The sequence below is a fragment of the Callithrix jacchus genome, chromosome X, assembly GCF_049354715.1.
Source record: "Callithrix jacchus isolate 240 chromosome X, calJac240_pri, whole genome shotgun sequence".
NCBI lineage: Eukaryota > Metazoa > Chordata > Mammalia > Primates > Cebidae > Callithrix > Callithrix jacchus.
In genome coordinates, this window is record NC_133524.1 from 101,732,295 (window position 1) to 101,747,980 (window position 15,686).

The window sequence follows — 15,686 nt, forward strand, 5'->3', positions numbered from 1 at the left end:
GATGATGCTACATTTTTTTTATGACAGTCACAGTTTTACATTTCATTGATATTCTATCTATATGTATGCTTTAGCAGTCTATTTGATTTTTGATGGTCGTCTGAATCCTTTGTAGGATGAGTCTCAAAGTAGCCTAAATTCTTATTTGAGTACTGTCTAATAGTGTATTCTTTACTTTTAAAAACTTAAGCCTCGAAGAAGTCTGCCTTGGAACTCTTGTTCACTGGACATAGATGTTTTTTATGGTTTTGTTACAAGATCTTTAGGGTGTTGATTTTCTTCCCAAAACCTCTGTGGCTGGTGGCACCTTTACCTGAGTTATTATCCCATGTCCCAGGTCTGGGAAGAGTGAAGTATGCAGACAACTGAAGGGTGAAGAAGTCAAAGAGGAGCTTTATTTAGTGTTAGAACAGCTCAGAGAACACCGGCAATACCTAGTTCCTTTGTAGGTAGGTCATCCCCTGAGTGTTTAGCTCTCAGCAGAGAGGAGACCCTGGAGAGGGTGGCTCTTCCCTGCAGGCAGGTTGTTTGGATGTCTCTACAAGTCTCTGAAGCTCTCAGCAGAGATGGTAGCTCCTCTGTGCAGCTGGTCATCCAGTTGTCTCTGTCCTCTGCCCTGCTCTGGCTGAGGTGGGTGCTTTTATGAAACTCAGAGGAGAGGAAGTACGTGCTTGTTGATCCAAGGGAAGCCACGGGTGGGCCCAGAGCAGGCACCATAAGTCCCACTCTGGTGGGTTCAGGACTAGCAGCAGGGCCCCCAGACTTCAGGCCCTGCCTGGCCTGAAGGTGGGGACTTACTGGGCATCCACCCTTTTCTGCTCAGGAATCTGTCTGCCTCCTGCTGCCATTCATGGCCCTGGGGCTTGGCCCCTACCCCACTCCCAGAACAGAGCAGGTGCCAGGAGAAGAGAGAGGCCAGGCAGCAGGAGCAGACACTCCTGAGCCTGCAGAGATGCGGGGGTCATTTCTGCCCCTGAGCATGCAGGCTGCAGAGATGCCCAGGTCCTGTGCATTGGAGGGCATCTGCAGCTGCACCCAGGGAGCTCCTGCCCAGTCAGCTCATAAAGGGTGGGGGCCCTGCTTGTCCCTGGCTTTTGCCAGCTCTATGGAGTGGGAGGCCCAGGTCTTCAGCTGCCAGTCAGGCAGCTGCAGCTGCATCTGAGAGGGCAGATCCCCCCAAGAGCACAGGGAGGGTCAGATCCACAGCTGCATTTTGGGTGGCTGTAGTCTGGGAACAGGAGGCCTGGGTCTGCAGCTGTGGATTGGGCAATGGCAGCTGTATCCAGGGAGCTCCCACCCTGACTCAGAAGTGGCAGGGCTCCCACCGGCTGTGTGGAGTGTACAGTTCAAGCCATGCTTCCCTGCTGTAGCCAGTGTGATGGCAGCAGCCACTGCCATCAGGTTCAGGTAGAACAACTATGATTAATCAGAATTAGCCTGGGAGTTGAACAATGAGAACACATGAACATAGAGAGGGAAACAACATACACAGGGCCTGTTTAGGGTTGGGTATGAGGGAAGGGAACTTAGAGGACTGGTCAATAGGTGGAGCAAACCACCAAGGTACACGTATCCCTATGTAACCTGCAATTTCTACACATGTATCCTGTTTTTTATTTTGTTTTGTTTTTAGAAGAAATAAAGTGACAACAAAAACCCAATGAATTAGCTTTCGTTGTGAGTGGCAGAAAACCTTAAATAAGAGTGGCTTATACAAAGTATGTTACTTTTCTCATGCATTCAAGTGCAGAGATACATAGCAGGGCTGGTATGGGCTAGTTCTTTCATCTTGCAGCTCTTCCATGCATAGCCTATATTCAAAGGGATGCCTCATGGTCGGAGGGCTTCCTTTAGCCACCGTGTCTGCATTCTACCCAGCAAGGAGTAAAGGGAAGAGAAGGACAAATTCCTCCCTTTATGGACACTTTCAGAAGTTGCATGCTCTGCTTCCACTTGTAGCCCATTGTCTGGGACTATCTCCTGGCCACAACCAGCCATAAAGAAAACTGGGAAATATAGTCTTTATGCTGGGTGACCATGTGTTCAGCTAAAATTTGGAATTCTGTTATAATAGAACAAAAGGAATATTGAAAGAAAACTAGGTATCTGTGTAATACTGTTCTCTGGAATGGAACTCTGGGTCAGCAAAAAACTATACTGTGAGCCTGGCAGGTACTGCTAGAAAAATAAAGAAAGCAACTAAGATTCGGGTAGAGCTTTCCAAAAGAAGTACTTAAAACACCATTTTTTTTTCTGGTTTGGTATAGTTTTGCAGCGCCTGTCACCACAGCATATTAAAACTCCTGCTCCTCTCATGGGCCTTCAATCCCTTGGATTTCAGCTGTTTCTTTTTTTTTCCTTTAAGTTCTGGGATACATGTGCGGAATATGCAAGTTTGTTACATAGGTATACATGTGCGATGGTGGTTTGCTGCACCCACCAAATCACCCCAGTATGTGTTGTTCCCCTCCCTGTGTCCATGTTCAACTCTCACTTATGAGTGTTAGTTTGCTGAGGATGATGGCTAGAGGAATCAGTTGGAAATGTAGATATCACCCAACTTCTGAGTTGGTCTTGCTGGGAGCTGCAGACAGGAGCTGTTTCTGTTCTGCCCATCTTGGCCCCTCCCCTCAGCTGTTTCTTATCAAAACTTCCTGTACTGCCATAAGAAGTTACTTTCCAATTTTATAACCTAGCATAATGTATCATTGAAAGAAAAAAGTTGAGTTCTTGTCTGAAATGCCTGAAAATTTTATTCTTTTCCATTTTTCTTTTTTCTTTCACCTCTGCTAATGTTAAAGCTGTCTGTACAACCCCAAATTAATTGTAGTTTTGGAGTTGATCAAGTAATACTAATAATAGCCTCTATGTTTTGAGTGCTTACTCTGCACCAGGCACCATGCTACGGGTTTCACTTATATTATATCATTAAGTCTCCAGAACAACTTGTTACAGTGGGGCTACAGATGAAGAAACTGAAGCCCACAGAGTTTACATAACTTGCCCAAATCCTCACAACTAGTGAATGATGGAGTGTAGAATTTATACCTAAGAAAACGGAATCTAGAACCTCCTCTTCCTAACACACCCTGACTGGTTGATATTATGATATGTCCTCAATGTATTCATCAATGGATTCTTGGAAACTATGGCTTTAAGCAAAATGACATATAACAAAATCAGTTTTACCATAGGTTGATTGATATAAACAAATAGAGTTAAGTTCTCACAGCATACTTCTGGTCACAAACACATCAACAAACTTTTAAATAAAACCAAAACACTTCTAATATTAAACAATGAAATAAATATGAGCAATAGTTACATTTTTAAAAGATGTAATTAGCCAGGCATGGTGGTGTGTACCTGTAGTCCTAGCTACTTTGGAGGCTGAAGTGGGAGAACTGCTTAAGTCTAAGAGTTCAAAGTTACATTGAGATATGATTGCACTACTGCACTCCAGCCTGGGTAGTAGAGTGAGACTCTATCTTGAAAAATAAACTAAACTAAAAACTAAAATAAAATAAGTAAAAACAAGTAAGATAATGATTTACCCACTGAATCCTGTCCAAGATGTCAGGTGGCCAGAGCCTATTCCCGCAGCTCAAGGTGAAAGTGGGAGCCCACCCAGGACAAGACACCATCCCATCCCAGACAGACTAATACACACACACACACACACACACACACATACACACTCTCACACTGAGACCACCTAACTTGCACAGCTTTGGGATGTGGGAGGGAGCCAGAGTACCCAGAGAAAACCCACATAGATAGTGGCCCTAGCCAGGATGCAATTTTTTTTTTCATTCTGAATGAAATGATGTTGTTCTGATGTTTAAGAAACTGCTGTATTGTGTATAGAATAATCTATATCTGTGCTCTCTGATAGGGTAGCTACTAGCCACATATGTCTGTTTACTTTTATTTATTTATTTGTTTGCTTGCTTGAGTTAGAGTCTTATTATGTTTCCCAGGCTGGCCTTGAACTCCTGAGCTAAAGTCATCTTCTCATTTTAGCCTCCCCAGTATCTAGGACTACAGGTGCACACCACCACATCCAGCTTATTTACCTCTACAGTTAAATTGGAATTAATTAATTTTAAAAACCTCTCAGTTCTTCAGTCACACAACCACATATCAAGTATTCATTAGACACATGTGGCTAGTAGCTATACTATATAGAACAGTGAAAATATGAAACACTGCTATCATCATACAGAATTTTCTTGGACAGTACTGATCTAGATAACCCTTCTCCTAACCTATATTTCTTTTTAACCTAAATCATCTGGCTGTCTGTGTAGATATGGCTAAAGAGAAATAAGTGCAGCCTCTTAAAGAAGATATCATCTGAATTTATCATTCTTCCCCATAAATTTCACATTTGTAAACAAATATTCAAGTGAAAAATGTGAATATTTCTTGAATATTATCTCCAGCATTATCAACCCATTAAGATAACCTCATTATAACACGATTTGTTATGCAAATATGAATATTCCACTGGTGAAATAATGTCAGACATATTTCAATTCTACGTAGCTGTCTTAGTCTGCTTCTGCTGCTATAACAAAGTCCCATAGACTGAGTGGCCTACAAACAACAGAAATTTATTTTTCACAGTTCTTGAGGCTGGTAAGTCCAAGATCAAGGCTCTGGCAGACTTGGTGTCTAATGAGGTCCTGCTTCCTGGTTTGTAGACAGCAGTCTTCTTGCTGTGTCCTTGCATGGCAGAAGGAACAAGGGAGTTCTCTGGTGCCTCTTTTATAAGGGCACTAATCCTATTCCTGAGGACTCCATTCTCATTGTCTGATCGCCTCCCAGAAGCCCTACCTCCTAATGCCATCACACTGGGGATTAGGTTTCAACATATGAATGTTGGGGGAAACACAAATATTCAGTCTATAGCAATAGTTAATGTCTGATATAATGCAGCGGACGTCCATAGCATTCATGGCATCTGTTATCCCTTTTAGCATTATAAAGAAAGAGTCGATTCTTATTATTTGCAGCATTACATAGTGAATGCTTTGACTGGCAAAAATAAAATAATGAGAAACACAAAAATAGTTATCTGTATACAGGAACTATACAGAATCATGCTAATCTAATCCCATTGGCTATATTATGATTTAATATTTAAATTTAAATCTAAAAAGTGAGTACTTAGTAAAAATACTGGATTTTTCTGTGAATTTCATTCACAGTCAAATGCAAAATCTTATTCTTTAAAATTGTCCAAAGTTACAACTCCAAAACCACTGTGGGAAAAGCCCCCATTCTCACTAAATCACTCTACCTTTTACTGAAAAAGCCCGGTGGGTTTGCTTAGTTGGAAATGCTATATTAAGAGAGTACTCTGGTAGTTGGCCAGGAGAAGAGCAATCAAAATGACTTAACACACTGCTGCATTCAATTAGGTCCACTTTTCTTTCAAAGGTGAAAGGAGAAACATTTAACTTTGAAAAGCAACATCTTCCTATAATGTGAATATCTATTCTATGTGTCCTTAAGTAAACATATTCAGAAGAGAAATTAGCAAATAACTCACTTACTATAATTTTGAAAGAAAAAAATGAAGGGTTTCTTCTAGTGAACATCACAAATTAATGATTTTCCTACATATATTTATTTTGAACATATATAGCTCCAACTGAAAATAATAAAATGTCATATTAAGAAGGCAAATATCACCTCCATATACTGGAATTATTCTTTGCACTAATAGGTATTCTGGAAAATCTAAATTTGCATTTCAATCAAAGAACATCAATAATCAGACAGAGCAGACTGATGATCTTTCAAAGTTCCATTTCAAAGCATCTCTGAAATAAATGAGGACTCCTGACAATTTTCAGCATCCTTCATTGCGTTGTCCATTTTGAGGTATTATGTAAAATCCAAAAATATGTTTGTCAAATAAAATCCGCACCTCTGAACTGGTTTTAAAAATAAGCATCTTTTTGTTGCATAGGTACATACATGCCATGATGGTTTGCTGCCTCCATTCCATCCCTACCACCCCCCCCCCACCCCGTTGCCTACATCAGGTATTTCTCCCGGTGTTATCCCTCCCCAATCCCCCCAACCCACGCTGTCCCTCTATCTTAACAGGTATGATAGTTGCAGTACTGATTTGAATAAATCAGAAATTTATGATTGGGGGAACAGTTAAGATAATCTAAACCAGAGAGAACTCATTATTACTATTCGATATAGTAGATCAGACTCTAAATTCTGAAGGAAGAAATGTGGCTGTAAGCCTCAGCTCTGAGATTATTTGTGAGACTTTGTCTAAGTCACCTTCTCTTCCCCTGGACCTTTGTTTTCCTACTCTGTAAAGAGAAATTAAACCCCTTTCAAATCTAAGGTCTATGTACAATTTCTTGCTATTTTCCAAAAGTTAAGCAGCCAGTTATATAGTACTTTAGCAGACTCTACTTCAGTCAAGCACTAAATTAGCTAGACTGCATTATTATTATTATTATTATTATTATTATTAAATTTGGAGGAAAAAGAGGCTAAACCCCAAGCAAGCTAGTGTCAGGAATTCATATGAAAAATGGCTTCCGGGAAATGTTTTTAGGTCAAAACACAGTCCTAGACATTATAATTATTCATCTCCTTCTCTGTAGAGTGAATGTTGATGTGCACCATGATGACCATCAAGTCCTGAATAGCCATTATTGCCCAGTAACGATACAGTCCTGTGTGCTAGATTGCATTCACTTGAACTTCAACTCAATTTGCCTGGTCCATTTGAAAATAATTTTCAACACGAGATGAAAACAACAAAAATGCTTTCTGTTCAACTTTCGTTAGACAATTCAATTACCTACAATATCCTATTCCCTAAGCATACCAGTTAATCAAGGTTTTACTGTGCATTCTTTAAACTAGTGAGTAAGTTAATTGGAGCAAGTGAATTGTTTGGCCAGGCTAGATGTCTGCATTGATGTAATTGCTTGGATTTTATTGTTCAGTTAGTAAGGAGCAAAATTGCATGAACAGTGACATGTATATGTTTGGCTAAGAAAAAGACACTATATACGGTGAGAATGGTCAGGTTTTATTTAGCAGAAGTAGTTAAAATTGCTATATGATACCCAGATTATACAGTTTCCCAGATAATCTAGTAAACGATCCTGAGGCCTCCTTATCTATTTCTAGGAACACTTATTGTCAATTCTCATTTTTTATTTATTTCCTATGCCAAGCAATAATCTAGCTACCTCCAACTATCAAATACCCCTTATAATGAAGGAAACAGCAGGATCTCTCTATTGTGGGGAAAGAAGTGAAGCTGTTCATCCTTGTATCTCTACTACAGACCACAGTTTCTAGCACATAGTAGATGATTCATAAATGATGAATAAGCTAAACAACATATTATTTTTGACTGATTGGTTATTTTATTTTTTTATTATTATTATTATTATTATTATTTTGAGGCAGAGTCTCACTCTCTTGCCCAGGCTGGAGTACAGTGGCATGATCTAGGCTCATTGCAATCTCCCCCTGCTGGGTTCAAGCAATTCTCCTGCCTCAGCCTCCCAAGTAGCTGGGATTACAGGCATGCACTACCAACCATGCCAAGCTAATTTTTTGTATTTAGTAGAGATGGGTTTTTACTCTGTTGGTCAGGCTGGTCTCAAACTCCTGACCTCAGGTGATCCACCCACCTCAGCCTCCCAAATTGCTGGGATTACAAGCATGAGCCACCACACCATTATTTTAGATGATAGAGTAATAATTGCTCTTTCAGGGACAGTTTGTAGTCATCTAACATTAGATTTGTCAAACAGATTTTGGCCGAGAAGAAACAGCATGTTACCTGAATCTATGTGGAAATTTATCTCTTCTTTCTGTGCCCCTGCTGTCAGTAGAAGAAAATCAGCCAAATCTTTGATAACAAATGTCTTTCGTAGTTAAACACCCATAGCAGAGCAGAGATTCAATTAAATTTGTTAAATGACTATGTTGGAAACAAGGGCAACTTATAAAATAAAGGTAGAGTCATTTTGCAGATTTTTTTATTTTCCTCCAGAAAAAAAAAAGAAATGTATGACTTAGAATGATTTAGATAATATCATTGACAATGTGGAGAAGGTATGCACATGGAAGGAAAAAGATTTTCTGTTAAATATGAACAAGACTTGACACCAAATGAGGAAGATGCCATGTCAGTTTCCATGATAGAAGCCAAATATTTTAGTAAGGGTAATCACAAAGGCAGTTTTTGTCCTAATTACAGTTAACCCTTGAAGAACATGAGGGTTGGGTGCATGAGATAGTTTGATACTAACATACAATGCATAATAATCACATCAGGGCAACTAGAATATCCATCACCTCAAGCATTTACGTTTTGTGTTAAAAACAATCCAATTATATCCAATTGTACTCTTTTAGTTATCCTAAGATGTAAAATAAGTTATTGTTGACTAGTCATCTGTTGTGCTATCAAATACTAGATCTTATTCATTCTATTTAACTGTATTTTTGTATCCATTAACCATCTCCACTTCCACCCTACCCCCAGTACCCTTCACATCCTGTGGTAACCATAATTCTACTCTCTATCTCCATGAGTTCTATTGTTTTAATTTTTAGCTCCAACAAATGAATGAGAAAATGTGATCATTATCTTTCTATGCCTCACTTATTTCACTTACCATAATGACCTCCAATTTCACCCCCGTTGTTGCAAATGATATGATCTCATTCTCTGCTCTTCTTTAGAAGAAAATTTGGTACATTCTTCTCTCCCTTTGCTCCCCTCCCTTCCCCTCCACTCCCCTTCCTTCTTTCAAGTCTCACTTGTTAGCCAGGCTGGAGTGCAGTGACACAATCTCAGCTCACTGTCACTTCTGCCTCCTGGGTTCAAGCAATCCTCCTGCCTCAGCCTCTCAAGAAGCTGGGAATACAGGTGCCTGCCACCACACTCAGCTAATTTTTATATTTTTAGTAGAGATGGGGTTTCATCGTGTCGGCCAGGCTGGTCTCAAACTCCTGACCTCAAGTGATCTTCCCACCTTGGCCTCCCAAAGTGCTGGGATTGCAATCACCTCACCTGGCCCGCATTTTCTGCTGACAGATACTTAGGTTGCTTCCAAATCTTGGCTATTGTGAATAGTGCTGAAATAAATGTGGGAATGCAGATATCTCTTTGATATATTGATTTTTTTTGGACGGGGGGGGTATACCTAGCAATGGTATTGCTGGATCTTATGTTAGCTTTATTTTTAGTTTTTTGAGGAACTGCAGAAATCTTCTCCATAGTGGTTGTACTAATTTACATTCCCACTAACAGTGTTCAAGGGTTCCATTTTGTCCACGTCCTCATCAGCATTCATTATCTTCTTTTGGATATAAGCCATTTTAACTGGAATGAAATAACATGTAATTGCAGATTTGGGTGGAGACACAGAGCCAAATCATATCACTGTTCATTTATTATGGTACTAGCTGTGGGTTTGTCATATATGGATCTTACTGTGTTGAGGTATACTCCATCTATACCCAGTTTTTTGACGATTTTTATCATGAAGAAATGTTGAATTTTATCAAATGATTTTTCAGCATCAATTGAAATGATCATGTAATTTTTATCCTTCATTCTTTTGATGTGATGTATCTCATTAATTGATTAGCTTATGCTGAAACATCCTTGCATACCTTGGATAAATCCCACTTAGTCGTGATGTATTATCTTTTTAATGTGTTGTTGAATTCGGTTTGCTATATTTTGTTAAGAAATTTTGCATCAATGTTTATTAGGGATATTGGACTGTAGTTTTCTCTCTCTCTTTTTTTTTTTTGATATGTTTTTGACTTGTTTCATTATCAGGGTAATACTGGCCTCATAGAATGAGTTTCAAAGTATTCTCTCTTCCTCTGTTTTTCAGAATAGTTTGAGTAGGACTGATATTAGTCCCTCCTTAAATGTTACTTCTCGGTTCACATGTTGGATTTTTTCATTATTTAATCTTGGCAGGTTGTATATGTCTAGAAATTTATCATTTTCTTCTAGATTTTTTAATATATTGGCATATAGTTGCTCATAGTGGCCCCAACGATCCTTTGAATTTCTGCAGTATCAGTTATAATGTCTTCTTTTAAATTCTGATTTTATATATTTGGGTCATCTCTCTTATTTTCTCAGTCTGGTTAAAGGTTTGTTGACATTCTTTTTATTTTCAAAAAACCAACTTTTCATTTTGTTTGTCTTTCGTATTCTTTTTTCATTTCAATTTTATTTCTGTTCTGATCTTTATTATTTCTTTTCTTCTACTAATTTTGGGCTTGGTTTGCTTTTGCTTTTATAGTTTTTTTTAAGATGCCACATTAGGCTGTTTATTTGATGTTTTTCAACTTTTTTGATGCAGGAACTTATTATTATAAACTTCTCTCTTAGTATTGCTTTCACAGTATCCCCTAGGTTTTGGTATGTTGTTTTTCCATTTTCACTTGTCTCAAGAAATTTTTTAATTTTCTTCTTAATTTCTTCATTGACCCACTTGTCACTCAGGAGCATATTGTTTAATTTCCTTGTGCTCATATAGTTTCAAAAATTACTCATGTTATTTATTTCTAGTTTTGTTCCATTGTAGTCAGATAAGATGCTTGATATTATTTCAGTGTTTTTGAATAGTTAAAGACTTGTTTTTTTACCTAACATATGTTCTGTCCTTGAGAATAATTCATATACTGAGGAAAAAGAATGCGTATTCCATAGAAATTGGATGAAATTTTATTTATATATCTATTAGTTTCATTTGTTCTGTAGTGCAGATTAAGTTCAATGTTTCTTTGGACAGATCTTCCAGAAAGAAAATCAACAATGATGAAAGTGACTTGTTGACATCTCTAGCTATTAATATTATTGTTTTGGAACCTATCTCTCTCTTTTGCTCTAATAATAGTTTCTTTATATGTCTAAGTGCTCCAGTGTTGGGTGCATATATATTTATACTTGTTATATCCTCTGCTGAATGAGCCCCTTTATCACTGTGTAAAGAGACCTGTCTCTTCTTACAGTTCCTGTCTTGAAATCTATTTTGGCTGACATAAGGATAGATACTGCCACTCTTTTTGGTTTTCATTGGCATGGAATATCTTTTCACATCCCTTTATTTTCAGTCTGTGTGTATCTTTATGGGTGAAGTGTGTCTCTTGTAGGAAACAGATCATTGGGGCTGTTTTTTTATTCATACAGTCATTCTATATCTTTTGATTGGAGAGTTTAGTCTATTTACATTCAGTTTTATTACTGATAAGTAAAGACTTACTCCTGGTATTTTGTTATTTGTTTTCTGGGTTTGTTTCTTTTTTTTTTCTGTAGTCATCTCTTCCTTCTTGTTTTCCTTTTAGTGAAGGTGATTTTCTTTGGTAGTAAGATTTAATTTCTTGCTTGTTATTTTTGTGTATCCACTGTATATTTTTTTAATTTGAAGTTACCATACGACTTGCAAATACTATCTTTAGCTGAATATTTTAAGCTGATAAAAACTTAATACTGTTTGCATAAACAAGCCAACAGAAAACTAATATAAATGATACACCTTAAGTTTTTCTCCTTGCTTTTTAACTTACTGTTGTTTCTATTTGTATCTTATTTACTATGTCTATCTTGAAAAGTTGTTGCAGTTATTAGTTTTGATTGCCTCATCTCTTTGTCTTGCTATTTAAGGTATGAGTAGTTTGCACACCACATTTATAGTGTTATAATAATCTGTGTTTTTCTTTGTACTTACTATTACTAGTGAGTTTTGTGTCTTCGGGTGATTACTATGGCATAGTGACATAATTATCTCTCTGATTGAAGAACTTTCTTTGTATTTCTTGTAGGACTGATCTAGTATTAATAAAATCTTTCAGCTTTTGTTTTTCTGGGAAAGTATTTCACCTTCATGTTTGAAGGATAGTTTCACTGAATATACTATTCTAGGGTAAATGTTTTTTGCTCCCCATCCTTCAGCACTTTAAATACATCATGCCACTCTCACCTAGCCTGTAAGGTTTCCACTGAGAAGTCTGCTGCCAGACCTATTGAAGTTTCATTGTATGTTACTTGTGTCTTTTCTCTTGCTGCTTTTAGGATTCTTTCTTTATCCTTAATTATTGGGAGTTTGATTATTAAATACGTTGAGGTGGTCTTCTTTGGGTTAATTCTCCTTGGTGTTCTACAACCTTCTTGTAGTTGAATATTGATATTATTCTCTAGGTTTGGGAAGTTGCCTGTTATTATCCCTTTGAATAAACTTCCTAGCCCTATGTTGTTCTCTACCTCCTTATCAAGCACCTCCAGAGATGCTGTTTGGGAACCAAATAGTGGAGTCAACAGACCTTAGAAATCTACACTGTGTTCTATTATACTGCATCTGACATTTTGAGGTTATTTTCTAGATCCTGGAGGCATGCTTTATTGTTATTTATTATTTTTCCTTTTGTCTCCTCTGACTGTATTTTCAGTAGTCTATCTTCAAGCTCACTAATTCTTTCTTCTGTGTGATCAATTTTGCTATTAAAAGAAAGTACCAAAATGCATTCTTCATTATGTCAATTGCATTTTGGCAAAAACACAATTGACAGAAATTAAAGCAAATCCCAGATTTTGTTTTGTTATTATTTTAATCTCTTTGTTAAAATCATCTGATGAAATTCTGAATTCCTTCTCTGTGTTATTGTGAATTTCTCTACGTTTCCTCAAAAGAACTATTTTGAGTTCTCTGTCTGAAAGATCACTTATCTCTGTTTCTCAAGGATAGTTCCCCAGTGCCTTATTTATGTAGTTCATTTTGTGAGGTCATATTTTCCTGGATGATCTAAATGCTTGTGTTCACATAATAACTGTACTCTTTTTCCTCCAAGCACACAGATTATCTTTTTGTGCCGAGTGCTCACCCCAGGGGATGGGGCAGGCATGGTGTAGGTGATTCAAGACTGTCTTTTCTATTCTCATCAGTGCCTCTTTCCTTAATATGTTGTCAGTGACTGCAAATTGATGAGCTGTGTATTTATTGTAGTCTTCACAGTGGGTTTTTTTTTTGTACCCATTCTTCTTGGGAAGGCTTTCCAGGTGTTTGAAAAGAGTTGGATATTGTAATCTTAGCCATACCTGCATTAGGTGTCACCCCAAGCCCAGTAATTTTTTGGTTCTTGAAGACTCACAGAGGTACCACCTTGGTGATTTTAGGTAAGATCCAGAAGAATTATTTGAATTACCAGGCAGAGCCTCTTGTTTTCTTCCCTTACTTTCTCCCAAATAGAGACTCCCTGTCTGTGCTGAGCCACCTGGAGCTGGGGTGGGATGATACACGCATCCGTGTGGCCACCCAGTGCTACTGCACTGGGTCAGACTTAAAACCAGCACAGCACTTATTCTTACCCAAGGCTCATCTGTAACCACTCCCTGGCTACCACCTGTATTCACTCAAGGCCCTGGGATCTACAATCACCAGGTGATGAAGCAATCTAGGACTTTTTTCTTCCCTAGAGGGTGATAAGTTCCCCCAGGCCCCAGGAAGCTCCAGAGATGCTATTTGGAAACCAAGTAGTAGAGTAAAAAACCTGAGAATGTACCCTGTGTTCTATTGTACTGCATCTGAACTGGCACTCAAACCATGAGATGCAATCCTTCCAACTTTTCTCTCCCCTTTCCACAGGCAGAGAAGTCTCACCCATGACCACCAATACCACAGGCCTATGGGTAGTACTGCCAGGCTACCACAAATGTTCTTTCTACATTATGATGTTAATATCAGGTACTGTGGTCTTTCACCTGATCTTCGGTTCTTATAAAGATGCTTTTTGTGTGTGTTGATAGTTGTTCAGTTTGGTGTTTCTTGGATTAGGGATGATTGCTGTAGGCTTCTTTTCAGCCATTTTGCTTCAACTCTTCCAATGTATAACTTTGACTACTCAAAAATGTAACCACTAATATCCAGAAGCCTTATTGATAACATAGTTGATTAACATGTATTTTGTGTGTTATATGTGTTATATTCTGTCTTCTTACAATAAAGTTAAAGAAAATATTATTTAAAAATCATAAGGAAAAGAAATATATTTCTTTGTTATTAAGTGGAAGTGGATCATCATAAAGGTCTTCATTCTTGTCTTCTTGTTGAGTGGGTTGAGGAGGAGGAATAGGGAAGGGGTGGTCTTGCCATCTTAGGGGTGGCAGAATTGAATGAAGTGAAGGTGAAAGAGGAGGCAGAAGAAACAGGAACACTCAGTGTAACTTTTATTGAAAAAAAATCTAGTATTTATAAGTGGGTCCATGCAGTTCAAACTCATGTTGTTCAAAGGTAGCTCAAATCTTAAAAATGCAAAGGTAGGATCAAGGCCAGTTCTCCTTGACTCAGAGTGAATGCAAATCTGTAGAGCTTTTAAAACCTGTAGCCCACATATACTGATTCTGTAAATGAAGAAATAATTTTAAACTGATTTCGGGCACAGTATGTTATATAGTTTTCTGGAAACAAAGCTATGAGAGTGAAACTGACAGCTCAAATATAATCATTGCATTTGAGTGGAAAATAAAACCAAAATTTGCTAGTAATGGAATGTCTAGCCCCTCAAGAGTATTGAGTCAAATTTAAATAACTAGAAGGGTTCACCACATGGTAACTGTTTGAGTTCCATGACAGACATGGAAAAGGTTCTGTTTGGTTTCTATTTTGACATACAATAAAGCTACTTGGATGGGATTTGCTGGCAACAACCTGTGGTTACACAAATGTGTCCTGGGTGGTTTTAGACTTCATTCTATGTTTATAAAATGTTTATATTGATTTATTTCTATCAGACTCAAATAAATACTATAATTGGCATCTTATCATATAAAGCACTAGTTTCTTCCTCTGATTAGGCATCCCCTCTGCTCTCAGCCAGGATCAAAAAAGGGGCAACGTGTAGAGGAGACGGGAATGAGGACAAAAATGATTTTGAGAAAAATCGGATTGGGAATAGAGTCTCAATAGAATAACTTACTGGTAGTCTTGGAAAATAGACAGAACTGATGAATGTATAGAACATTGCAAAATGTATAAAATATTTTCAGTGTTCAAATACCTAGAAGCTCTCACATTTATATAAAATGCTGGTGGTGGGGATGTGTTGCCTATGCTATTTAAAGAAATGGTTTCTAACTTCACTTCATTTTAATTTAATTGTTGTTTTGCAAGTTCCTCTGGTTAAGACCTACTGCATAGAAGATGTTACCTTAGGCAGGAGTTACATTAAATTTGGTAATCAAGACAGGATACTTAGCTGTTGGATGATTATTCTTTTTAGGTTAATCTGTATGTTGATCTCTGCTCCCTTCCCCTACCCCATTCCTTACTTCCCAACTCTGGAGGGGAATTCTCTGAAGTGTTTTTCAGATCTGTCTTGGTTTAACACAGTGGGTAAAAGAAAGGTTAGAATTATCTAAACACTGCAAATTACTGGTAGTGGGAAATAGGGGCTATAGCTGAAAGGAGGTATGAAGACTGAAAGGGAAGCAGGCTAAACTGCATTGCCTCAGAAGTGAAAGGCTTTCTACAGTTTTGAAACACTGATACCAACATTTTCCTTTCTGTCCTTACTCTCAGAATTCAATCTCTTCTTCCTTGCTTCCCCCTAATACTTCATGGAAACAGTTGGCTTTGTTCTGGTCCCAGAACATATCTTCA

General features: G+C 37.9%; 1 protein-coding gene across 1 annotated transcript in view; it reads left to right on the forward strand.

Moving 5' to 3' along the window:
* Positions 1–15,686, forward strand: part of IL1RAPL2 (interleukin 1 receptor accessory protein like 2) — a 1,167,415-nt gene that overhangs the window by 433,420 nt on the left and 718,309 nt on the right. The gene's annotated exons all lie outside the window — the stretch shown is intronic.